This window comes from Pan troglodytes, chromosome 3 (assembly GCF_028858775.2).
Source record: "Pan troglodytes isolate AG18354 chromosome 3, NHGRI_mPanTro3-v2.0_pri, whole genome shotgun sequence".
NCBI lineage: Eukaryota > Metazoa > Chordata > Mammalia > Primates > Hominidae > Pan > Pan troglodytes.
Genome location: NC_072401.2, coordinates 148,748,212 through 148,775,521, shown reverse-complemented (window position 1 = coordinate 148,775,521; position 27,310 = coordinate 148,748,212). Strand labels below are relative to the sequence as shown.

General features: G+C 38.9%; 1 long non-coding RNA gene across 3 annotated transcripts in view; it reads right to left on the bottom strand.

Moving 5' to 3' along the window:
* Positions 1–16,122: 16,122 nt before the first annotated feature.
* Positions 16,123–27,310, bottom strand: part of LOC134809923 (uncharacterized) — a 41,946-nt gene continuing 30,758 nt past the window's right edge. For all 3 annotated transcript variants that reach the window (XR_010156723.1, XR_010156724.1, XR_010156725.1), the window contains one exon: positions 16,123–16,424. This is a non-coding gene — a long non-coding RNA (uncharacterized LOC134809923). The remainder of the gene's footprint in view (positions 16,425–27,310) is intronic.

The window sequence follows — 27,310 nt, the reverse complement described above, 5'->3', positions numbered from 1 at the left end:
ATCTGCTTGCAGTACAGCCTCAGATGCCCAACAGGGGTGCTTCCTGGGGGCCTTCATTGTAGTTCCCCACCAGCGGACTGGGCCTGACTATCAGCTACAGCAGAGTGGCCCTGTCAATTTGCATCAGCACACACACACACTGCCTTACCCACTGAAGCCTCCTCCAGGCTGCTTTGCTGGCATGCACTCGCCCACAGCCACCCCTTATCACTTTGCCAGTGCACACACATGGGGATGGACATCGCCTCCCCTCCCTTGCCAATTTATATGTGTGTGTGCACCCTGCCATGCCACTGTTGCTGGTGTGAGCACACCCCACACCCCCCAGCTGTACTGTCATTGCTGACACAAATGCATGCTAAGATTCCATCAATCCCAGGCCCTCCATATGTAGACATCACCACCAGTGCAAACACCTGCCGAGAGACCAGCAACCCCGCCCCCACACCACACTGCCATCACCACTGCTGAAAACATATGCACAGAGCCTGGCAGCTCCGCACTCCCCAGCAACCCACCCTTGTTGCTGCAGCCACTGGTGTGAGCATCCACAGGAATGCCACAACCCCACTCCCACTAGTACCCCACAACAGCAAACATGCATGCACCCCACCACATTGCCACTGCTGCTGGCATGCACGAATGAGCATGAATCCTGCTGCCACCACCTCAGTGAAGCACTTTGGCTGCCATCATCCATCAGAGTGCTGTGGCCAGCAGTCTGGGAACACCTCAGCCCCTCCAGTTCAGTAGGTTCTGAGCCTCTAGCAAACAAAGAACAAAGTTGTGGGCTGGTACCATTTCTCCAGAGTTAGAGCACAGAGGCCAAGAGTGCTGAGCTGAGACTTGGCTTCCTAAAATCTTTCAGAAATGAAACTAGCTGACTGAACCCACCTTATACTACAATCAAACACTGAGAGCCTCAAAGAGGATAAAAGCAAAAAACAAAACAAAACAAACATCCTGCATTCAAAGGACAGCAATGTCAAAGATTGAAGGCACATCAGGCCACACAGGTGAGAAAGAACCAGCACAAGAACTCTGGAAACTCAAAAAGCTAGAGTTCCTTAGCATTGGTTATTAATTAGGCTGAAATGGCTGAAATGATAGAAATAGAATTCAGAATATGGATGGGAATGAAGATCATTGAGATTCAGGAGAAATTCAAAACTCAAAGGATTCTAAGGAATACAATAAAATGATACAGGAGATAAAAGATGAAATGACCATTTTTAAGAAAGAACCAAACTGACCTGATAGAACTGAAAAACTCACTTCAAGAATTTCAGAATACAATCACAAGTATTAAGAGCAGAATCAACCAAGCAGAGGAAAGAATCTCAGAACTCAAAGAAAAGTTCTCTGAAATAACTCAGACAAAAATAAAGAAAAAAGATTAAAGAAGAATAAATAAATCTACCATGAAATATGGGATTATGTAAAGAGAACAAATGTGTCTCACTGATGTCTTGGAAAGAGAGGAGAGAAAGCAAGCAACTTGGAAAACATACTTCAAGATATCATCCATGAAAATTTACCTAACTTTGTTAGAGAGGCCAACATTCAAATTCAGGAAGTGCAGATAATTTGTGCAAGATACTATACAAGATGATGATCCTCAAAATACATAGTCATCAGATTGTCCAAGGTTGAAATGAAAGAAAAAATGTTAAAGGCAGCTAGAGGGAAGGGGCAGGTTACCTACAAAGGGAACCCCATCAGGCTAAGGGTGGAAATTTTGGCAGAAATCCTGTAAGCCAAAAGAGACTGGAAGACTATAGTCACATTTTTAAAGAAAAGAATTTGCAACCAAGAGTTTCATATCCAGTGAAACTAATTTTCATAAGCAAAGGAGAAATAATATCCTTTTCAGACAAGCAAATGCTAAGGGAATTCATTATGATCAGACCTGCCTTACAAGAGGCCTAAAAGGGAATACTAAATACGGAAAGGAAAGACTATTACTGGACACTACAAAAACACACTTAAGTACATAGATCATTGACACTATAAGGCAACCACATGAACCAAGTCAGCATAATAACCAGCTGACATGATGACAGTATCAAATTGGCACATATCAATATTAACCTTGAATGTAAATGGGTTAAATGTCCCAATTAAAAGGCACAGAATGGCAAATTGGATAAAGAGACAAAACTCAATGATATATAGTCTTCAAGAGACCCATCTTACATGCAGTGACACCCATAGGTTCAAAGTAAAGGGTGAAGAAAATTGACCAAACAAATGGAAAACAGAAAATGACAGGGATTGCTATCCTAATTTCAGACAAAACAGTCTTTAAGCCAGCAATGATGAAAACAGACAATGGCACTACATAATTCAGCAAGAAAACCTAACTATCCTAAATATATTTAAACTTAGTACAGGAGCATCGGTCATAAAGCAAGTTACTAAAGACCTACAAAGATACCTAGATAACCACAAAATAATAGTGGGAGACTTCAACACCCCACTGATAGGATTAGGCAGATTATCTAGGCAGAAAACTAACAAAGATATTTGGGACCTGGACTCAACACTTCAACAAAAGGACCTAATAGATATCTACAAAACCCTCCAACTGAAAATATCAGAATATATATTCTTCTCATCTTTACGTAGCACACACTCTAAAATTGACCACACAAACAGCCATAAAACAATCCTCAGCAAAGTAAAAATGCCGCAAATTATACCAACCACACTTTCAGACTACAGCACATATAAAAAAATAGAAATCAATACTAAGAAAATTGCTCAAAAGCTGTATCATTGCATGGAAATTAAACAACCTGCTCCTGAATGACTTTTGGGCTAACAATGAAATTGAGGCAGAAATCAAGAAATTCTTTGAAACTAATAAGGGGAAAATACAGCATATTAGAATCTCTGGGACACAGCTAAAGCAGTGTTAAGAGGGAAGTTTATAGTGCTAAATGCCCACATCAAAAAGTCAAAAAGATCTCAGATTAGCAACCCATCATCACACCTAGAGGAATTAGAGAAAAAAGATCAAATGAACCCCAAAGCCAGGAGAAGATAAGAAAAAAACAAAATGAGAGGTGACTTGAAGGAAATTGAAATATGAAAAACCATAAAAATGATCCACAAGTCCAGGGGTTGGTTATTTGAAAGAATAATTAGATAGATTGCAGGGTAGACTAATAAAGAAAAAACATAGATTCAAATAAATACAATCAGAAAGACAAATTTTTTTCCAATTTTTATTTTAGGTTCAGAGGGTATATGTGCAGGTTTGTTACATGAGTATAAATCATTCTACCATAAAGACACAGTCAATTGTGTTTTAAAGAAATTAAGATACAAGCAGAAAACTTTTCTGTTTTACCCACATATTCCTCATTTCTGGTGTTTTTCACTCCTTCCTGTAGATCCATGCTCCCGTTGGGTATCATGGTTTTCCACCCAAAAAACTTTATCATTTATTGTAATTCAAGTCAGCTGTTGATGAAAGTTCTTAGCATTTGCTTATTTGAAAATGTCCTTATTTTGCTTTCATTTTTAAAGAGTATTTTCTCTGCATTTAGAATTCTAATTTGACAGATCTTTTCTTTCAGTGCTTCAATAGTAACATCACTTGATATTCTGGCTGGCATTATTTCTTTTTCTTTCTTTTTTTTTTTTTTAAGATGGAGTCTCACACTGTTGCCCAGGCTGGAGTGCAGTGGCACAATCTTGGCTCACTGTAACCTCTGCCTCCTGGGTTCAAGGGATTCTCCTGCCTCAGCCTCCCGAGTAGCTGGTATTACAGGTGCCCACCACCACACCTGGCTAATTTTTTTGTATTTTTAGTAGAGATGGCGTTTCACTACATTGGCCAGGCTGGTCTCAAACCTCTGACCTTGTGATCTGTCCCACTTGGCCTCCCAAAGTGCTGGGATTACAGGTGTAAGCCGCTGCACCTGGCCAATTTCTTTGAATATTTTTTCTGCTCTATCTACACACTCTCTCTCTTCTCCTTTTGGATTCCAAATACACATATATTAAACCTCTTGCTGTTCCCACATGTTATCTCTGGTCCTGTAGTTTGTTTGTTTGTTTGTTTTCAGTTTTTTTCTTCCCTCTGTTTTTAGTTTGATTGTTTCTTTTAATTGGTTTTTAAGTTCAGTGACCTTTCTTCTGCACTGCTGTTAAAACTATGCATTAAATTTGTCTTTTCTTAGATTGTATTTTTCAATTCTAGCATTTCCATTCATCTTTTGATAGTTCTATTTTTCCATTGTCATACTATACCTGGCCACCCATTATGTCCATTTTTAAATTCTTGAACATATTTGCAATAGCTGCTTTAAAGGTCTTTTCTGCTAATTGCAACATATTTGTCAACTCTGGATTTGTTTTTTCCCTGTCATAGTTTTATGTCACAGTTTTCTAATTCTTTGCCTATCTAATTATGTTTTGTTGTATGCCAAACACTGTGAATGCTACATTGTTAAAAATCTGTATTTTATTATCTTCCTTTAAAGAGTGCTGAGGTTTTTTTTCTTTTTTTTTTTCTGACAAGCAGTTAAATTACTGGTGGACCAGCCTGATCCCATCAAAGCTTGGTTTCAGATTTTGTTAGGGCAGTTAGAGTATCCCTGGCTCTAGGGCTAGAGAAGCTCAATGCCAAAATGTGGCCTTTCTGGATTCTTCAGGAATGCCTGAGTTTTCAGGAAGATTTCTCCATGTCATTGGCTGGAATTCCAACCTCTCCCAGTCCCGTGTGATCTCTAGAATCCCTGTTCAGTTCACAGTGCACCTCACACTATCATTGTTCCCTGCCAAAACAGGTCTTTCACAGTCTCTCATTGCACAAGTACAGCTTACTATCCAGCAAAACACGTAAAAAGGCCCAGCTGCAACCTCAGTCATCTCATTATGTGGGTACAAGCTAAAAATGGATGGCATTTGTTTGACAACTATAGTCAGAGATATCCCTGAAACATGTGGAGAATGAAAAATTGGCTGAGCTATGAGCAGTGCACTTTCTCATGCACTTTGTGTGGAAGAACATATAAATATTTCTGAGCAGTGGCCATTCTCCTAATAAATTGCTCAGGGACTTCGAGGGGAAAAAGACTGGATGATCTGAGAAAAGTAGTTCTGAATAGAGGCATTTGGATAGACATATGAGAGTGAACACAAAGCAAAAAGGTTTTTGTACCACCTATTAATGCCCACCAAAAAGCATCTACCCCTGAAGAGATACTAAAAAAAGAAATAGATAATATGAGTTGGTGAATTGATTTAGCCAGCCTTCATTGTCAACTACCCCAGGCATGTGATGGCATTATAGGATATTATGGAGGTGACATTGCCCCAAAGCATGGACTCCCACTTACCAAGGCTGATATAGCTATGGCTACCTCTGAATACCCAACCTTCCAGCAACAGAGACCAGTGATAAATTTCCAACATGACACGTTCCTCATGGAATACTCCTGGAAGGTCCAGAGGTTCACAGGGATGGATACCTAAACTAAATATGGGTTTGCCTTTTCTGTCCCAGGGCAACACTCTGTGTGTCCCACTCTGTTATTTGGTGGTTTATGGAATGAGTGATCCACAGGCAAGAAATCTCACAAAGCATAGCCTCTAACCATAAGACCAACTTCATAGTGAAATGAGCACAGAAGTGGATCTGAGATCATGGGATTCAGTGGTTGTATCACATACGCCACCAACCAGATGCAACTGGTCTCATACAAGTCTGGAAGAGTCTTCTAAAGGTGCCAATGGAAGCACCAGCTCAGAGGAAACACTGAAAGGTAGATGTCATTCTCTAGGATGCAGTGCATTTAATTAACTAGAGATCCAATATGCTGTATTCTCTATAGGAAAAAGGCATGGGTTAGAGCATCAAGGGGTAGAAGCAAGAATAGCCCCACTTGTCATAACTCCCAGTGACATACTGGTAGTTTCATGCTTCCTGTCCCTACAACTCTGGACTCTTCAGGGCTGGAAGTCTGGGTCCCCAGTAGGCACGTGCTCTGCTAGGGAACATAGCATTGAACTATAAGTTATGGCTGCCTCCAGAGCACATTGAACTCATTAGTCCCAGACCCCTGGTAAGGAGAGGAGTCACCTTACTGGCAAGAGTAATTTTCCCTGATCAGCAAGAGGAGGCAATGCTGTTTTTACCCAATAGGGGCATGGAGGAATACATATGAAACACAGGTGCTCTATTTGGTCACCACCTGGTTCTCCCTTTACTTGCTGTATCTGTGAATGGACATTTGTAGCAACCTCAGGCTTAGACAAATGTGATTTTCAGGGGTTTAGATACTTCAGAAATGCTACCAAGACTTGCCTAGGGAATAGATGAGTGTAAAGGGAGTTGGAATGCATAGTGGAGGAGAGACAGGGTAGGTCTCAGTTATGGCCCCAACATCAACAGGAGCAATGGGAGCAGTAGCTCATCCCAGTCACCTCCCTATTCTGAGTTTTCCCACAGGAAGGAAAGACCACAGAATCCACAGAGGAGGTACTCTACAAATCTGCATAAAAGTAAATCTGTGTGGCCTAAGAGTGGCCTGTGGCAGCCATGAGAAACACACCTTGTAGATCTGCAACTGTGTGGGAGTATACTTGACCAAAGGCCCCAGCCGCTGCCTTTTAAATCCATTGCCACATTTCTCTCTGATGAACCTATGCTCTCAACATGCTGCTTCCGGTCAATGATGAGCGCATTGGTTCTACTAAGGCAGAACAATTCCTGGAAGACACTGGCATCCTCTGACAGCAAATTTGATTTTGAGGACTCCCCATGGCCTTGCTTAGACTGTACAGCACCCAGACTTCCTTCCCTCTCTCCTCTCTGGTCAGACTTGCACTGCAGTCTGATGGTGCTCCCAGTCTAACCTAGCTTCGACCTATTTTCTCAAACAGAGTATTTCTCCTAATAGAATTCTTGCTTGTTAATCCTGCCTTAGTGTCTGCTTCTTTCAGGAGCAGGATTAAGAACTTGATAGTTTTCTAGGTATGACGTGAAGATTTTGAAGGATTGAAAGGAGGGGAATGATATGATCAATTACTTGTTCAGCCAGTGGTGTTCAATATTATGTGCCTAATATTTTATGAGGTCACTTCAGATACAAAGCCAAGAACTGAGAGAATAGTGAAGGAGTGCTTTGCCTTGTCCCCTTCCAATTACTAGTGCCCCTGATTATGACTGTAGAAAATTAATATGGATTGTGTCTTCCATCTACAATCTATTCTTGTCTTATTCCAATCATCACAACTCCATCTTTCTCCCTCACGAAACTGTTTCTCCTGAATTCCCATGAAAATGTTATCACATAGGAAATATTTGTGAGACCTGGTCTCTAATAACTATCAGCACTGAATGACTTTTGAATGAAGAAAATGGTAAGAATTATCTCATCTCTTAGGATACTTCTACTTGGTAACTATTAATACATTTGCTAACTTTTTCATTTACTAGCAACAAATACAAGTTTGCAATGGTTTAATGTTTACCTTTTTAAAAATAACACTTTGGTTTTCAGTGTATTGAAAGGAGAAAGCAAAAAGGGATTGTATTTTTAAAAGCTTTGGTGTATTGTCACTGAGAAATGAACTGGACCAACCATATTCCCAAATTTTTTTTTAAACAAGTGGTAAATGGTAATTAAGTAATCCACCTTGAACAACATTTCAAGTTTTACGTTTATTCAGGATGCTATGGCCAAGATGGCTCCCAGACAGGTTGTTTCACTAAAGATTACATTTTTCAACAATTTTCATTGTGTTGGTCACTATGATTCTTGTGAGCAAGAATCATAGTTTTGAGACTTTGACTTCAAAAACACCTCAAAACTTGGTTTCTTCTGCTTCAAGATTAGTATATCAACTAAAATGATCTAAGAAAAAAATGAGTGAAAAATACAGAACAACTCTGTAAATTGTCAGCTATCTATAATATGTTATCATTTTCTCTCCTCTTTCCTTCTATATCCTTTTGTCTTGACTTAATGACTTTTGCTTGTTGTGTAGGCAAAGTGTTTCTGACAGTGATATAATAATGACATCACGTTTGTAGAATCCTTTATTGTTTTCGAAGCACACACATCACACAAGTTATTTCATGTAATCTCTTAGAAATTATGAGAATAAAATAGAACAAAGACTATTAGCTCCGTTTTACAAATATAGAAACTGAAGCACAGAAAGGTTAAGAAACCCCCCGAAGGCCACATGGTGTTCATATGAAAGCCCCAATATTCGTATAGAAGCTTTATAATCATCAATGTCACACACATGGAGTTTTGTATATTCTATATTTACAGAAATATGGATCGAAGTTAGTAACCAAGCTCGGAAGTCACATGTTGCATATGACATACAAACTGAAGCATATATTACAACTATTTTTCAAAAAGAAGCATGGCAAAATTACATCGGATTTTGAATGTGCTAAACACAGTTTGCAACAGATTATTTTCATTCCCCAAAGAGACAAAAATGATGCTGCTGAATCCCTCCCACATTCAAGTGATTAGGCAAGCTGAACTGATCATGTTTTACCAAATTATTCAACTTGTCCAACTTTGGACTAAGTCATGATTCTTTCCCATCAGGATTGTTCATCTGCATGCCAGACAGTTGGCAACATTGGAGTTTGCTTAACATTCTCAGCTCTCTTCTCCTTTGATCTTCATCTCCTTTCTTTGCCTTTCCTTTTCTTCGTTAAGACTCATCCCCTGGCCCACTCCAGCTGAAAGAGACTTTTGTTGTGGACTAAATCTGTCTATTTGGCCAAATTAAATGGTTAACTTGGCATAACAGAAAGCATAGGCGAAGGATAATTAAATGTCCAGTCAACTACCTATGACTGATGAAATTTTCGCTTGGCATTTACATTATGCATTGCTTATTTAGATAGCAAGTCCAGGCTGGGCACAGTGGCTCACGCCTGTAATCTCAGCACTTTGGGAGGCTGAGGTGGGTGGATCACGAGGTCAGGAGATCGAGACCATCCTGGCTAACACGGTGAAACCCCGTCTCTACTAAAAATACAAAAAATTAGCTGGGCATGGTGGCATGTGCCTGTAATCCCAGCTACTTGGGAGGCTGAGGTAGGAGAATAACTTGAACCCTGGAGGTGGAGGTTGCAGTGAGCCAGGATCGCACCACTGTACTCCAGCCTGGGCGACAGAGCGAGACTCCATCTCAGAATAAAATAAAATAATAAAATAAAATAGATAGCAAGTCCACTAGGCAGAAGCTTTATGTTTTTGTAAGCTGTATCATATAGTCAAAATCTCATCAGCACTTTTTGATATAAAATAAGAAGATAGTAAGCTACATGGACATCTACATTGTTAGTAATGCTGCATTATTACATCCACACCATACAAGCAATGATGCAGCAGAAAGTAGAACTCCAAGGCTATAGGTGATGAACTATCACATGGGTTTTCTCCTCTAAAAGTATCATACTAACATTTAGCCTTTAATTCGTGGTAATGATATACCAAGTTTTGTACCAAAAAGAAAAATGACAATCTTTTCCATACTATATTTGCTATCTGTAATTTACGGAGACAAAAATAAATAAATAAATCCTCAAGCCCACAGTGTAACTGCCCACACACTCCTGTGCTCTGAAGAGAACGTTCAGCAGCATTTGCTGATAGGGCAGGCAGTTAGCTAAGGCACTGTGGGAGGCTGGATCTGGCCTTTGCTCAGTTCATGTAATCAGAGACCAGAATGTTCTTAACCTTTTATGGGTGAGTGAACAACAAATTAGGAATTTCTAATTGCCTGCTCTCCGAGGGCCCTCTCCCAACTAAGTAGTGAAGGTATTAGCAGATAAATGTTGTTCATCCACGGTGATGTTAACTTTTTGTGAAATTAAGAGACCTTTATTTGAAAACAGCTTCAATAGCTAGAGGCATAGAATATGAGGAATGTACTCCAGGCTGTAATAATTGCTGGCTGCCCTGGGAAATGGCTTCAAGGCCTGAGCAGTTGTGGCTCCATGCAAGCACATCCTCTAATTATTGAAAAACCTGTGTAGAGTCTCCATGTTAATCAGTCTCTCAGAGACTTCAGCTTTATGTGGTTAGTGCAGATTTATGGCATTTTTCTTTTTCTGTTATTAAAACTGATATTTCACAAGGAAGAAACTATCTCCAGACAACTGTTAAAATGCAAAGTTTCAATCATAAAAGAAAACTGCAAGATTATTCTGAGAATATTCCATAGAGAATTCCAAACAAGGATAAGAAACAACACATCAAAGGCGGGGGGAAAATTCAAAAAATAAAAAGGGCTGACTCTAAAATATTAAAAAAAAGACTCAACAGTTGGCCCATAGAATCAAGAGGTTATGGTATAATTAATTTAAGTGCTTGTTACAATTATGGAAATAAACATTTCATGCATAAATGCCAACCGAATTATACATAATTATGAAAGCACTAAACTAATTGGAACATTTGGATTAACATAGTAGGAACCAAATTGCCTTTTAAAGCCAGTGATATAGTGCTTTGCATGTATCTTGCATGTACATGGCAAATGTTAGTTAATAATGGAAAGAAGCATATTTGAAAACACATGTTTATATGAAGTTGGCATTTTCTTTCTCTTGTAAAGTATATACATATTATAGGTTAAATTATAGTGAAATACTATGGAAGACATTCAAGGCTAGGACAGGCTGGTTACACCAGTTGTCACTAATCCATAGATGAAGAATGACGGGCAGAGACTCATAGTCCAGGACTTGAGTTTCCCTCCACCCCGCCACCAGCCATATTCTCAACACTCCAGGCTCAGTGGGATAATATGGCTGGATGGCAAGAACCGGCAATTTGAGAAAGATATAAGGAACATTGTGCTTAGCTGAGATGAGGAATATTGAGTATGAGATTCTTCCTCCCCTAAATTTCAAAGTTTGTCTGGACCCTCCCAGCTCCCTTTTGGTATTTTTAAAGTTAGTCTGTTAGTATACTTTCTCCTCTCCCAGATGTACCACATCATTTTACCACATGAAGGCTGTACAAATCTTTATAATCTATTGCTATATAGTAGAGAAGTGCCGTATGATTTCAAAAAAAAAGAAAAACAAAAATCCTCTTTCTACTTTTCTTCTGTCCTTCAAAACTCACATTCCTACAGAGAAGGTGACCATAGCTTAACTTCAGAAAAACAGTCTGATTAAACTACATGTATTATAGTTGAAATGACTGATAATATCCTTTTAATTCTCCCAATAGTAACATCTTGTTAACCCAAATGAACCAGTAATTATATGTAATTAGAGTTCCCCAGACATTACCATTACATTAGATAAGGGATCATAGTAACAGCAGTGGAGCTAATCTCACCAGCTTCTCTGACTCTGCTTGTTCATCCATTACCTTATGCTCTTGCAAAATCTCACTCCCTGATTTCTAACATCTTGAAAAATGTTTTATATGTATCTAGGTACAAGTTAGCCAGGTATAGTCTACAGTGCATCCACCATGGTCTTCCTGTCTGACTAGAGCCTCTTTCATGTATATGTCACCTCCAAACCCCCTCACTATGGCTACGATTCATGGTGCCTTTCATAACAAGGTTGGCACCCAAACCAAAAGTGCTATGTATTGATACTCCCTGAGAGTATTAGGAACACTCTGGGTCTTCTGTGATTTAAAGCCATCGTATTTGTTATCCAGTAGTGAGGAGAATGTTTTCCTTTCTAATGCTCACATTGATACTAAAGTAACCCTGGATACCTGTGTTTCATGGAGTCTCATAAAAATATTCCCTTAGCTTCTTCCTTCAAGCATGCTCTACATAGAACTCAAATGCAAATCACTGGAAGCAGGTCATATGAAGCAATAGACCCTCAATTCCGAGTCACTGTCCGTTTTATTGATAGAATATTAAAAATCACCATCACTTACCATGGTATCATTTTTCAGTGTAGTATTTTAACATGTTGCTGAATTATAGTTTACAATATTTTTCTTACAGATCCAGGAGTTCATTAGTGGGCTCTTAAAGTGTTCTTACGAATCTGTGTCTTCTCTCCTTTTCTCAGTTACTCTTAGAAATTTTCATGTGGGCTTTGGGTGGAATAGGGCAGCAAGGCCAAAGGCTTTCACCATTGCGGATTTCTCCACAAGATGAGGAAAAGCATCTATTGCTTTATGACATTTTTATCTTCTTATTGGGTCTACAATAAGAAGTCTGATTTAGAATCATTAAATCCTGGTATCCCATTGCTAGAAATGACCATAGACATCATTAAGTCAATCAATGTCTTTTCTCTTACATATGGGAGAGCTGGCCACCAGAGAGGTTAAAAGATGTGTTCTAGGCCACAAAAACTATCAGTCATGTTATAACCATGGTTACTTAATTCCTTCAGTTCAATATTTTCCATTTGGTCTATAACCAGCCCCAATTTCCAGCTAATGGACGTATTTTTAATATAGTAGAAGTATATAAAATTGAAGTATATATAATAGATGTACATAGAGAATAGAACATATTTACTCCCAAAGATACTTTTGCATGAATTGGCTGTCCATATGACCTGCAATAAGTTATCTAGCCCCTCTATGCCTCTGTTTCCACATCATTACTGAGCTGGACTAGATTTCTATAGTACCTGAGTGGGCCCACCAGGATCCCAGACCAAGATTCTTAAAAGCTAAGTCATTTTGAAGTCTTCAGAAAACCGCAGATGTGGCAATATTTGATATAAGGATATAAACCTTGTGGGCACATGTGCTGGAAGCTGAATGGACTCCAGGCTTCGATGACTTTTCTCTCACTTCTTGTAGCACTTGCTGCACATGTCATCCATGAGTCATTTATCACTTGTCTTCCACGTGTTTACAAGTACACATATGTACATGTTTGCACACCAGTAGATTTATTTTAAGTCTCCACGGGGTTGAAACTGTGACTTACAGTTCTTTGAAGTCCCAGTGCCTGGTCTATATGGAGTATATAATAACCCTCTGCTGACATTAAGGATTAGATGCCTCATGTCTACTTTCTCAGTTAATGAAATATCTATGGAAAATGTATAGGTTATCTGGCATGAATCATTTTCCTACAACTTGCCTGTATTTCCATTGGTATGAGATGCCTTTCCTTCGGTTTCCTTCTCATTACAAGGGATAAAAGAAAGTGAGGAAGATAGGGACCTAAACACATAACCACATCTTACTAATCTGCAGAATTAGCAAGCAATGTAAAGGCCTCATTGTTTTTTAACAAAAAAAAAAATACTTGTATTTGCTACTACTGTGGTTGTTTTGAGTTTCCATTCAAACGAGAACCAGATAACAGCAGCAGTTTCTCTAAAAGTCTTAAATCAATACATAATGTTTCAGAAGTGCTAATAAATCACCACTTCTCTATTAAGCCCCTAATTTAAATCAGTCAGAATTTCTCAGGATTTCAAACTTACCATGTTCTTGAGCAGGAAAGAAAGGAATGGGAAGTATCATCTTTGTTAGCATTAAATGGTAGGCATACCTAAGGCAGATACAAAGAACAGCAAAAAGAGAGTGATGATTAGGATTGGTTTTGATTTGGATTTATTTTTGCAACATTAGGTTTGTTTAGTGAAAGTGCACATTATCTGAGTGAATAAAGAATTTTTAGCCTAACACTGGAAATGGTGCACTGAGGACTTTTTTATTCAGCCTTCCCCTTTCATCTCTCAAAGGAAATGGAGCAAGCGTGTGATGGGAAGAGTTTGGATTGGATTCAGACAAGATTATGGGACTTAACTTCTCTGAGCCTCAGAATCGCCATCCTAAAATGAGAGTAATAATTTCTTCTCTGGGGATTCTTCTCAGAAGATTAAATGGGATAGTCCAGAGTATCTAGGATTGTGCCTAATGCATTATAAATGCTATTAAACCACCTGTGACTTTGCCAAGAAAAATAGCCAAGACAACTGCATTAATTGCCCATTGTTTCTCAGCTCATCATTTTCATTCTTAAAATACCTATTGCAAATCTTTCCTGCAAATTTCCCCAGCAAAATGGAATTTATCCCACACAATTAAGAAGTCAACTACATCCATATTCACATATGCACACATACCATTTCTCTCCCAGTAAGTTAAAGAAATTTTAAATATTTATGCATACATATGCTACATAGTTACATGTATGAATAGACATATATAATATAGTAACTTACAATATAACTTTTTTAAAGACAGTGAATCTTGTGCTTGTTCTTAGTTCCTACGTATTTGAAAATACTATATAAGTACTTTGGTTTGCATTTAGTTAGAATAAGAGTTTCATTCACCAGTGACTCATCCCTTGAATGTTTCATATTCTAGACATTTTCCCTACCCAATCCTCATGTCTCTTCCATGCATTTGTCTTTATATTTACATTGTCTGGTAATATGGATATTTTTATTTGAGATTATTTGGCCTATGTCAGGTATTCTTCTCTGTGGTCCCTAGGGTCTTGTATCTTGTTTTTAACTTCTTCTTTTTCCTTGCTCTCTTTTTATCAAATGTCATCCATTGTGCCTCAGTATTTTACCCTTGGGTGTTTCAATTATGCATGAATGAGATCTGCCTCCCAGTTGCACGTTTCCATTTTCAGTCTAAATAACTGCACACAAGAATAAAAGTCTCTGCATTTAACTTGAGAGGCTCTCAGCTGGTCACAGGTTTCATTTGGGCTCACTCTGGTCTTCTCTGCTAGTAGCAATTTTGGAATTGTGTTTAAATCAGCCTGATTAGGTGTTGCCCAAGCTTTTACATCCAGCCCTCTTCAGTCTTCACTCCAATGTTCCAACTAAGCCTCTATTTTCACATTTAGGTATTTGCTACCACTGTGGTTGTTTGGAGTTTCCATTCAAAGGAGAACCAGATAACTTAGCAGCAGTTTCTCTAAAAGTCTTAAATCAATAAATGGTGTTTGAGCAGTGCTAATAAATCACCACTTCTCTATTAAGCCCCTGATTTAAAACAGTCAGAATTTCTCATGATTTCAAACTTACCATGTTCTTGAGCAGGAAAGAAAGGAAAGGGAAGTTAGCATTAAATGGTAGGCATGCCTAAGGCAGATACAAAGAAGAGCAAAAAGAGGGTGATGATTAGGATTGGTTTTCTTTTGTGAAACATTAATCTGGCCATGCATACTAGCCCTTAACTCTTCCAGCTTGCCCCTGTCTGGAATTTCCCACACTTGCTTACTGCATTACACTTGTTTAATTAGGTGTCTCCAGTACATAGCACAACGCCTGACCCATAAAAGAAACAAAAAGAAACAAGTGAATAAACAAATTCAGGAATGAGTCTCAAGGATGTTATGACTGTGACAATAAAAAGAGTTACTACATTAGGCATTTCAACGACACAATGTAAATTTGTAAAGTAAACCTGAAGTGGCCAATAAAAACAACTAACCTATAAAATTAGTAGCTTTGTACTAGAACAAGTTTAGGTGATCTTTTTTCTGAGCATTATTCTTATAGGTAATCCTTTGGATCATATGTTCAAAATGGCTTTAAATATGTCTATGCCATGTTTGTCTTCATTATCAATACAGCTGGAGTAGCATGCAGAATTAGAGAAACAATGCAAAGTAACTCTATGGTAGAGTGAATATGCAACTCAGAGCCTTATAAGGGTCTTTTTCAGCCCAGTTAATGGTGTAATTCTCCTCAATCTGCAGCCCCAGACACTGGCCCATGCTGTGTAAACAATCCTTATAGTCCATCTGTAGAGCACAGCCTTGGTTTTCCTACTGATCTCATTTAAGATAAGAAACAAACTCAGTGCTAGTGAAATTTGCGTGCACACTTTCCTGAGCCATTCTAGCTCCATTTCATTAAAGGAGAACATATTCTTTAACAGCTTTGTGTCAAGGACTCCTGTTGTGCCATCTGCCATCTGGTCTCAGAGATCAACCACCTGCACCATAAAGATAACAATCATGTGTTCTCCATTGCATAGAAACACACTCTTGGAACATCAGAGGAAGAGTGACTAGAATTGGGAAGCCGCAGCATCAAACATAAGCAAGAAACCTGTATGTAGGTAGGCTGATATTTCTCAGCCAATGGGATTTTATAAGACAGAAAATTTCAAACATATTTTTAAAAGAAATAGTAGAACCAATGTATTAATATAAGTGCAAACTTTTAATTGCAAAGTGAGATCGTTTAACAAATATATATGCACACCTTAATATTAACTCTCGCCATCATAAAAGGAAAGACATGTTAATGGAAAAAAAAAAAGGAACAGTATAATTGCAGCAGTTCTTTAAGTGGAAGTGTTCTTATTTTTCTTTTTTACTGGGTTTGGCCCTGTGGTTGATGGCTTAGTCTTGGCTGTTGCCTCTGGAAGCCTCCTGCCTCATCCTCTTCAGTAACACACTCAGAAGGCTTCTAGTGGTGGTTGCACAGCTACTTCTGTTCAGTCCTGGGTAGGAAACAGTAGAAACATTTAGGTTTTTTTCCTGCTTCTTGAAGTAACTGTTACAGGCCAGGTCCAGGTCAGTTCTGCCTGTGTGCAGTAAATCAATCATTGTGACATAGGTTTTGCAAAAGAGAAAAGATGTACTCACAAGACTGACATGTGGTGGGGGAAGGGAAGAGCGTGGGAAAATAGCTCTCAAATCTGCCTCCCCCGGGATAAGGCTTAGGGATCTTTATGGTTTGGGGAAGTGGGGTGATGTAAGACGTGAAAAAAGATGACTAGCAATGGGGAACAATGAGGTAACAGGTTCATTTTGGACAAGCACAGTTGGAGTTTATGGCAGTTCTTAGGACATATGTACAGAAAATGGTGGCATTAGGATGATCCAAGGAAGAGGTTTCAGCCCTCGGATAACAAAAGGCCACCTCTTGGGCACTTGCCACAGGCCAAGTTGAAGGGTCAGTGGTCTCAACCAGTTTGACTGGACAGGAGCTGGCCTAAGTTCCCGAAAAACAACGGAAGCAACCATTACTATGGTGACCTATAAATGGTATCTATAAAGTAGCCAGGGAAAGTTAAGTTTCAGCATTCAGTGGGGAGGCCTTTAGCTACCATGGCCTTCAGTTTCATGGAGAAAGGAAAAAACATGACAAAAACACAAGTGACCAAAAGCAAGCAGGGCAGGCAGTTCTGATCAAAATAGCCCTTTGGTTTCATAACCAAATTTTTTTTTTTTTTTTGAGACAGATTCTCGCTCTTGTCACCCAGGCTGGAGTGCAATGCGTGCTCTCAGCTCACTGCAACCTCCACCTCCCAGGTCCAAGTGATTCTCCTGCCTCAGCCTCTCGAGTAGCTAGGATTACAGGTGTGCACAACCCCGCCCGGCTAATTTTGTATTTTTAGTAGAGACAGGGATTTACCATTTTGGCCAGGCTAGTCTCAAACTCCTGACCTTAGGTGATCCATCTGCCTCAGCCTCCCAAAGTGCTGGGATTACAGGTGTGAGCCATCACGCCCAGCCCATATCCAAATTAAAGTCTGTGTCTTAAGTAAACACTCAAAAATGCAAGCCACTCTTTTTGCCCCTTGTAAATCCACAGACAACAGTACCAAGAAAAGCTCTATGAAATAGAAGGACGTATGACAAACAGTGGAGAACTGAATTTTGCTCACCCACTAGCTAAATCTTTTCTTTGTAAAGGCTTCATTGTCATTCAAACTGGTCAATAACTCCCCTTGAGTATACATATTCAAGAATAGCAAACAAAATATTTATCTGTGGTGAGATCAACAGTGCTTCTAAAAGAACATGGATGAATAGCAAAGTAAATACAAAACAACAAACATATGACTTTAACAAAAACAACACCCTCCCGCTAGGGAACTTTTTTCTTTTTTTAAAACAATCTATCTGCTCAAACAAGGACTGGGTGTAAGAGACATGATTATTAGTTAAACCATCTTAATGAAATGTACGGACCTATGTGCTCTTAGATAGATAATTCATGTGCAATTTTATTATCTCTCAATGTTTAATTAAGTATTTGCCTTTTGGCTAATCAACAGCAATTAATAAGAGATGCTTATATTTATACAACTTAAAAGAAATGTTGACATGGCCTCCACGGGAATTTTAGTGGTCTTCTCTGTGAAAGCAAGGGTAAGTAAGAGTGTGTGCCAGGCCAGAATGAGAACCTGTATATTAGCATTCTCCAGGGAAACAGAACGCACAGAATGAGTGAATACGTGTGTGTGTGTGCGTGTGTGTGTGATACTGTGATTAATAGGAAATATAGATTTTGGTCTTCATCCTTGGTTCCTGACACAAAGCTCCTAAAACCATTGTCGTTTCCTGAGCAATAGGGTTGCTAAGAGAATCTTTTGTTCTAATAGTTCTAATATTTGGTGTTTGATCCTGGTTCCTGACACAGAGTTCCTAATCCCTTGGAATTTTCTGGGACACAGGAGTGTCTTTTGTTCTAATTAGGTGACTCTTGGTGGACTCTTGGATGGGGGTTGGTCACCAGAAAGACTAAGCCATGATTATAAGCTTGGAACTTTTAGCCCTAACCCTCACCCTTATCCTCCAGGAAGGGGAGAAGGGCTGGAGATTGAGTTAATAATCTATCATGCCTCCATAATGAAGCCTTCATAAAACTCCCTAACCTGTGGGGTTTGAAGAGCTTTCTTCCAGGTTGCTGAACACCTGGAGATTCCTGGAGGGTGGTGCACCCAGAGAGGGCATGGGGGCTTTGCACCCCTTCCCACATTCCTTGCCCTTTGCATCTCTTCCATCTGGCTCTGCATGCTTTAGAATAAACTGGTAAACATAAGTAAAGTGTTTTTTCTGGAGTTCTGTGAGTCATTGCAGCAAGCGATCAAACCTGAGGTGGGGCCTGGGAACCCCAACTTATAGCCAGTTGATCAGAAGCTCCAGAGGACTGGATTTATGATTGGTATCTGAAGTTGGGGGAAGTTTTATGGGACTGGCCCTTAACCTATGGGATCTGTCTCTAACTCCAGGTCAGTAGTATCAGAATTGACTTGAATTATAGGACACCTGGTTGATGTCCGCTGGAGAATTGCTTGTTGGGGATATAAAAGCCCACACATTTTGGTAACAAGAAATGTGGTGTTGAGCATATAGTAGGAGAAACCAGTTTGTCTTTTTTTCCTATACTGTGTATCATATATGCCTTCAATTGACAGGATGAGGTAACTTGCTTTACTCAGCCTACTGATGTACAATATATCACAAGGATACATTCACCCCCATATTTATTGCAGCATTATTCACAATAGCTAAGACATGGAATCAACCTAAGTGTCCATTGACAGAATAATGGATAAAGAAAACGTGGTATACAAAATGGAATACTATTCAGCCTTAAGAAACAATGAAATCCTGTCATTTGTGGCAATATGGATGAGCCTGGAGGACAGTATGTTTGGTGAAATGTCAAGCACGGTAAGATGAATACCACTTATTCTCACTCATATGTCGGAGCTAAAAAGCAATCCGAGTTCATGGAAGTAGAGAGTAGAATTGTGGGTATTAGAGGCTCGAAGGATAGTGGGCGGGGAGGATGGGAAGAGGTTGTCCAACAGATACAAAATTACAGCTAGATAGGAGGAGTGAGTTCTCAGGTTCTGCAGCACTGGAAGGTAAATATGGTTAACTGAAATTTATCACGTTTTCAGAAAGCTAAAAGATGATTTTGAATGTTTACAGTGCAAATGATAACTGTTTGAGGTGACAGATATATGAATGCCCCTAATTTGAATCATGACATATTGTATACACCTATCAAAATGTCATTCTTTATCCCATAAATATGTATAATTATTGTGTGTCATCTAAAAATAAAAGGAAAAAATCAAATTCCCCAAAATAAAAAATAAATAAAAGCTTACATTTAAAACATCATATTGTATACATACAATATACATAAATATGTATATATAAATATATACAATTATATATGTATATATAAATATATACAATTATATATGTATATATAAATATATACAATTATATATAAACATATACAATTATATATATATAATTTCTTGTTGATTAAAACAAAATAAAATAACTTTGCTAGCCATAGAACCAAAAATAAACAAATAAAATAAAAACCTGTATTATCTTTTTTAAAAAGACCTATTGATTTAAATGTCAATCTTATCTAAAAAATGCCTTCACAGCAATATCTAGACTGGTATTGGACCAAATATCTGGATGCCATGGACTAGCCAAGTTGACACATAAAATTAATCATCACAACCTGAAAGGAAAAAAAATGAGAATATTAACTTTTAAATAGAAGGCTTAAAACAGATGAATATTCTAAGAAGGTAAATATAATAAATATTTTATAGATAAAGTCTCCTTTTAAAGTCCCATACTTTTCTACACAGAACTAGAAGGAATTTGACTGGATTGAAAGGAATTTAGAATAATCTGTATCTTAAGAATTTCATCTTAAGATGTGTTTTGTGCAGCATCGATATGCACTTGTGGCACCTAAAACATGCACACAAAGTGTACTTTGTCACCCTGTGAAACATAAAACTGCAAGGTAAACGAAGGAGCCTGTATTAAAATTATAAAGAACCCAGGATGTCATTTGTTTCATAACTTGTCATAAAATAGATAATGATTTTTTGATCCTCAGCTTGGTTCCACCATTTCATGCAAGCAAAGTGACTATTTTTACAGTCTTAGACTCTACAAAATTTTAAAAACATGAGAAGAGGGGAATCACAAATGACAAATAATTACCAAGGTACTTTGTACAATTGGAAAGCGGTAAATGCTTTGGGCATGTGAGAGGAAACTTTGACTAACTCTCTGCTATAAATTTATTTTGCTTTAGTTTAAACCATCTGATGCTTTATTAAAAAATAACTTGGAACAAAGAAATTCTTAAACTACAGTTCATAACAAATCATAGTTTTGGGGAAGAGGGAAAAGCCAGAACCCCATGCAGAATTTAACCAGAGTAGCTCTGATTTAGACATGAAGCTTATCAGAATTCACTTAAAGAGATGATTCTACTACTAAAGAAAGCTTAAACATCACTATCGATGCCATTTCTTCATTTAAAGATGTTAAAATTATTTCTATGTTCATAAAATGAGCACAGAAGTGATGCTGAGCTAGAGCCCTGGCCATCCTACTGAGAGCCTTTGCTCTGGGCAGATCGATTTGAAAAAAGGCACTCCCTCTGCATGGTGGCATCCCACTGGCTTGACCAGCAAAAGGTGCCTTTGTGTGACAAAATAAGTCACCCTTTTCTTTAAAAATTGTAGCCCTTGCTAGGGCACAAGGCAGACAAGTAAAAACAAGCTAGACCTCATCCCTCCTCATGCCTCTTCCACTTAGGAGCCTTTGTGCAAAGTCAGAAACACACAGTGGATCTTTGACCCTACGCTGATGTACCCCAGGGTCCCAAATAAGGCATTTAATATGACCATATCTGCTTAGTAAAATTAAATCTGTTCACTTTATCTCTTTCTGCTAATGAGTTGATATTGAGTTATATAACACTATCCTAATAGATTGACTTACAGAGATTTTTAAACAAAGAGAACTTCAATTCTCAAAAACACACAGAAATAGATTGTTTGGGGAATAACCTATTTTCTACTCTTACATTCTGCCCACCTTTCCTAAAATCTGCACCTAAAACAGATAAGAAGGAGACAGATACTCTTGCAGACATAGGAGAAGAGACATCAGAAGATTCTTCTTTGCAGGAAGAAAGGGGCTGATTTTTTTCAGATATTCTTCCTTAAGGCCAGACACTTTGAGGGAGTCTCCTTCTCCTCCTCAGCCCCTCTACACATTCCTTGAGAATTAGAAAATCCCTCCTTGTCTTTGCTGGCAGGGGAAACAAGCGGAGTATAAAATGACTGATAACTTGGGGTAGAGGCTGGGTCACAATAGCAGGCAGTCACTTGGACGGGCAGGAGAAAAATGGTTTTAAAGCTCAATGGGTTAGGACCATGTAGGACTGGGAGAGCAGAGCTAGGAAAAAGAGTCCAGAGAGGCACTCAGCAGTGGCCACAGGAGGCTCTCTAACATCCTGGGGATGAGGCTGTGAGCCTGGAAAAGGCAGTGGGGATAAGTTAACAAACTAAGGAAAATACTCTTGAGGCTCTTTGCCCTTTGGCATTTGTATATGTTGGTGTAAATTGAATGACAACACTGCAGAAGGAACTAATTACTCCTCAGGAGTGTGTATGTGTGTCTGTGTGGGTATGTGCATGTGCATGCATGTGCACACAAATGGGAAGGAAGATGTGTCACCCTTCCTCTCTTCTACTTAAATATACTCTGCTGTCTGTAGTTGTTCAGTGTAGAAAACAGACAAATGGAATAAGGTAAGGGAACAACTCATGGGTAAGACCATTTTTATTTTCAGTTCCAACTATGTCTTTTGTGATAAGGATAATTGTACCTAAGTTTCAGATAATAAAGCTTCAGCACAGTCTGGGAGAGACTGGCAAGTCATTATATTCCAGAGAAATTATTCTACTAGATCCTGATTTACTTGAGTTCTTTGAGATTTTAGAACATGATGAAAGCTTTTGATCTGCACCAGATAAATATGTTAGTATTAATACTCAGTTACATTGGGGCTGATTAGTCATTTTGTGGGTTTTCTACATCCTTTGCTTTCTCTTCTTTTCTGATTTTTGGCCATTTTATTGCTCATTAGCAACTTTACAAGAAATAAAGATGAAATAAAAGAAGATAAAACTCAAATCAATTATGTAATATTATTTCTCTCTGATTTACTGTGATTTAGCTTGGGGGAAAGTTGGACATATTGGCTGAAAAAGCAGTTTGGGGCTTATTTGTGAATTTCAATGATCTATCTTGTCTCTGAAGAGGAGATAAGATATTGTCCTTCTTGTAGTGTTTTGGAGAGAGCCCTGCCTTTGTAAGACTAAGCTGGCCTGCATTCTTCTGCTTCTTGCTATTTCTGGATAATTATTTTATCTGTATTAGTCTGTTTTCATGCTGATGATAAAGATATACCCGAGACTGGGAAGAAAAAGAGGTTTAATTGGACTTACAGTTCCACATGGCTGGGGAGACCTCAGAATCATGGTGGGAGGTGAAAGGCACTTCTTATATGGCAGTGGCAAGAGAAAATGAGGAAGATGCAAAAGCAGAAATCCCTGCTAAAACCATCAGATCTCATGAGACTTCTTTACTAGCATGATAACAGTATGGAGAATACTGCCCCCATGATTCAAAGTATCTCCCACTGGGTCTCTCCCATGGGGTCCCTCCCACAACACATGGGAATTATGGGAGTACAATTCAAGGTGAGATTTGTGTGGGAACTCAAAGCCAAACCATATTATTCCAGCTCCTCCAAATTTCATGTCCTCACATTTCAAAACCAATCATGCCTTCCCAACAGTTCCCCAAAGTCTTAACTCATTTAAGCATAAAGTCCACAGTTCAAAGTCTCATCTGAGACAAGGCAAGTCCCTTCTGCCTATGAGCCTGTAAAATCAAAAGCAAGCTAGTGACTTCCTAGATACAATGGGGGTACAGGTATTGGGTAAATACAGCTGTTCCAAATGGGAGAAATTGGCCAAAACAAAGGGGTTATAGGGTCCATGCAAGTCCAAAATCCAGTGGGGAAGTCAAATTTCAAAACTCCAAAATGATCTGTTTTGACTCCTGGTCTCACATCCAGGTCATGCCGATGCAAAAGTGCATTCCCATGGTCTTGGGCTGCTCCACCCCTGTGGCTTTGCAGGGTAGAGTCTCCCTCCCAGCTGCTTTCGCAGGCTGGTGTTGAGTGTCTGTGGCTTTTCCAGGCACACAGTGCAAGCTGTAGGTGGATCTACCATTCTGGGGTCTGGAGGATGGTGGCCCTCTTCTCACAGCTGTACTAGGTGGTGCCCCAGTAGGGACTCTGTGTGGGGGCTCCAACCTCACATTTCCCTTCTGCAGGGCCCTAGCAGAGGTTCTCCATGAGAGATGCACCCCTGCAGCAAACTTCTGCCTGGGCATACAGGCGTTTCCATACATCTTCTGAAATCTAGGCAGAGGTTCCCAAACCTCAATTCTTGACTTCTGTGCACTGGCAGGCTCAACTCTACATGGAAGCTGCTAAGGCTTGGGGCTTGCATCATCTGAAGCCATGGCCCAAGTTCTACATTGGCCCCTCTAAGCCATGGCTGGAGTGGCTGGGATGCCAGGAACCAAGTTGCTAGGCTGCACACAGCTCGGGGACCCCATGCCCAGCCCACAAAACCACTTTTTCCTTCTAGGTCCCTGGGCCTGTGATGGAAGGGGCTGCTATGAAGACCTCTGACATGCCCTGGAGACATTTTCCGCATTGTCTTGGGGATTAACATTTGGCTCCTCATTACTTATGCAAATTTCTGCTGCTGGCTTGAATTTCTCCTCAGAAAATGAGATTTTCTTTTCTATTGCATTATCAGGCTGCAAATTTCTCAAACTTTTATGCTGTTTCCCTTGTAAAACTGAATGCATTTAACAGCACCCAAGTCACCTCTTGAATGCTTTGCTGCTTAGAAATTTCTTCTGCCAGATACTCTAAATTATCTCTCTCAAGTTCAAAGTTCCACAGATCTCTAGGGCAGGGGCAAAATGCTGCCAGTGTCTCTGCTAAAACATAAAAAAAGTCACCTTTGCTCTAGTTCCCGACAAGTTCCTCATCTCCATCTGAGACTACCTTGGCCTGGACTTTATTGTCCATATCACTATCAGCATTTTGGGCAAAGCCACTCAACGAGTCTCTAGGAAGTTCCAAACTTTCCCACATTTTCCTGTCTTCCAAGCCACCTTCCAAACTGTCCCAACCTCTGCCTGTTACCCAGTTCCAAAGTTGCTTCCACATTTTTGGGTATCTTCTCAGGAACAACCCACTCTACTGGTACCAATTTACTGTATTAGTCTGTTTTTGTGCTGCTGATAAAGTCATACCTGAGACTGGGAAGAAAAAGAGCTTTAATTGGACTTACAGTTGAACATGGCTGGGGAGGCCTCAGAATCATGGCGGGAGGTGAAAGGCACTTCTCACACGGCAGCAGCAAGAGAAAATGAGGAAGATGCAAAAGCAGAAACCCTTGATCAAACCATCAGGTCTCATGAGACTTATTCACTACCATAAGAACAGTATGGGGAAACTGCCCCCATGATTCAAATTATTTCCCACTGGGTCCCTCCAACAACACCTGGGAATTATGGGAGTACAATTCAAGATGCGGTTTGAGTGGGGATACAGCCAAACCCTATCATCATCTTTTTGGACCTTGATTTCCTCTACATGGGAAATCAAGACTAATCATTATTAGTCTAAATCAAGACTAATCATTAGTAGTCTTGATAATTTGGACTAGATGTTCTCCATTTGCCTAGAAAATTTCCCTGGTACTATTGAGCCACTGACAATTATAGAAATTCATTGGCAAATAAGATTTCTGACACCTGTCTAGCCTCCTTGTGGCCATTAGTCATCATTTTATAAGGAAGCTGGTTGGAAGGTAAATGCAGTTTTTGGTCATAAAACGGAGCCAGAAATCTGACTTGCTCTCAATAATCCCATGCTCCCTCACATGATCCACCTTTCCTTATAGAACTCCAGTCAGTTGCTCTTCTCATGCTTCACTCTCCTTAGTTTTTAAGTGATAATCAGAAGTGGCCTTTTCTTCCATCCTCATTACTGGAAGTATAATTTCATAGTGAATAACTCCTAATCCCCACAGTTCAGGGACCTGGCTATCATATCCAACCCCGTCTCTAGACTTTAGGGTATGCAGTGCTAACTCTTATTGTAACATAACGCAAACATTTGTTCTGATATAACTCTAACTTATTGTAAGATCACTCAAATATGCTATTTCTACCTAACACCTTATTATAATATTTTTCCAAATAGTCCTATTGCTATGTGAAGTCTGTAAGAAGAGAATGCAATTTTGTTCTGTTTTCATTATTTTCAGCAGAGAGCTGGGACTCACTTTGACTTTATCCTAAATTCACAGATGGTAGGATGCATGTTTCTTTATATATAACCAGTGCTCATAACCAACTGTATGAATGAAATGATAAGACAAAGAAACTTTTAAAGTAAACCCTTAATGTAGTATATTTACATACTCTTAAATACCAAATATTTACTAGTTTTCTAATACAAACTGGAGTCATTTTGTTGAAACGTAAATCATATACAATATAGTTTATTTTCTCCTAGGAAAAGTATTCATGATGGATAATTATCTTTATTCCCTATCAATTATTCACCATTTTATAACATTTTGCTGTTTATCATTTTTTCACTTCTTATATTTTTAAATAATTATTAAAAATTTTAATAACCTGTGCTATTGCTAATAACAACTATCAGTGACTTAATTCTGGTTCTCTGAGGGGAAGCTTTCCTTGTTATGTCTCAAACTAGATCCTTTCTCTTCACCTTTTTTTGCATTCTGTTTCAGTGTATCTACCATAAACCCTTTGTTTTCATTTTCTTTCTGAAAAGGTATACTGAAGTTTCTAAAGCTTTCAGACACATAGCTCATACATATGTCTTGAGAAATAGATACAATGAAGGAAGTTTGATATCTTTGTCATGATAATTTAATGGCTATACTACTTGATGTTAGGACGTTTCTCAAAGTTAAATAGTCAGAATAAGATTATAACGTGTGCAGTCATTAAGAATATTTGATCGGCATTGTATGAATCATATATTAAAATGTGTTATGACTTAAATTTAAAACATTAGCTTAAACAGTTCTCTATAGAATAAATAATATCTTGACCTAGATTTTGATTATTATCTTTCATTCAATCCAAAGAAGACCTTCAAACTCACTTGCCTGAGGCACTCATAAGCTCTAGGTTTTTCATGCTCATGAAAGAAAGATAAGATTTACTCTTGAGAAGTGAGAAATGCTGCAGTAAAAACTCAGTGAGGGTTATCGGTTTGTATCCTTTAACTAAGTCAATCCTGCCTTTGTAGAATCTTAATTTATTATTATCAACTTATTTGCCTCTTCAACTATAGTCCATAATGCTAAACTGATTGTCATGTGTTAGCATTACTACAACTAAAGTATAAGAGAGGGTGCTGTGCTCTAAATGTTTCTGTTCCTTCAAAATTCACGTTGAAATAGTAACTCCCAAAATGATGAGATTAGAAAGTGTGAAATTTGGGAGGTGATTAGATCACAAGGGCAGCACCCTCATGAATGGGATTAGTGCCCTTATAAAAGAGGCCTCAGAGAGACCTTTGTCCCTTCTACCACATGAGGATGTGGCAAGAAGGTGTCATCTATGAAACAGAAAAGTGGACCTTCAGCAGATAACAAATCTGCCGCACTTTGAT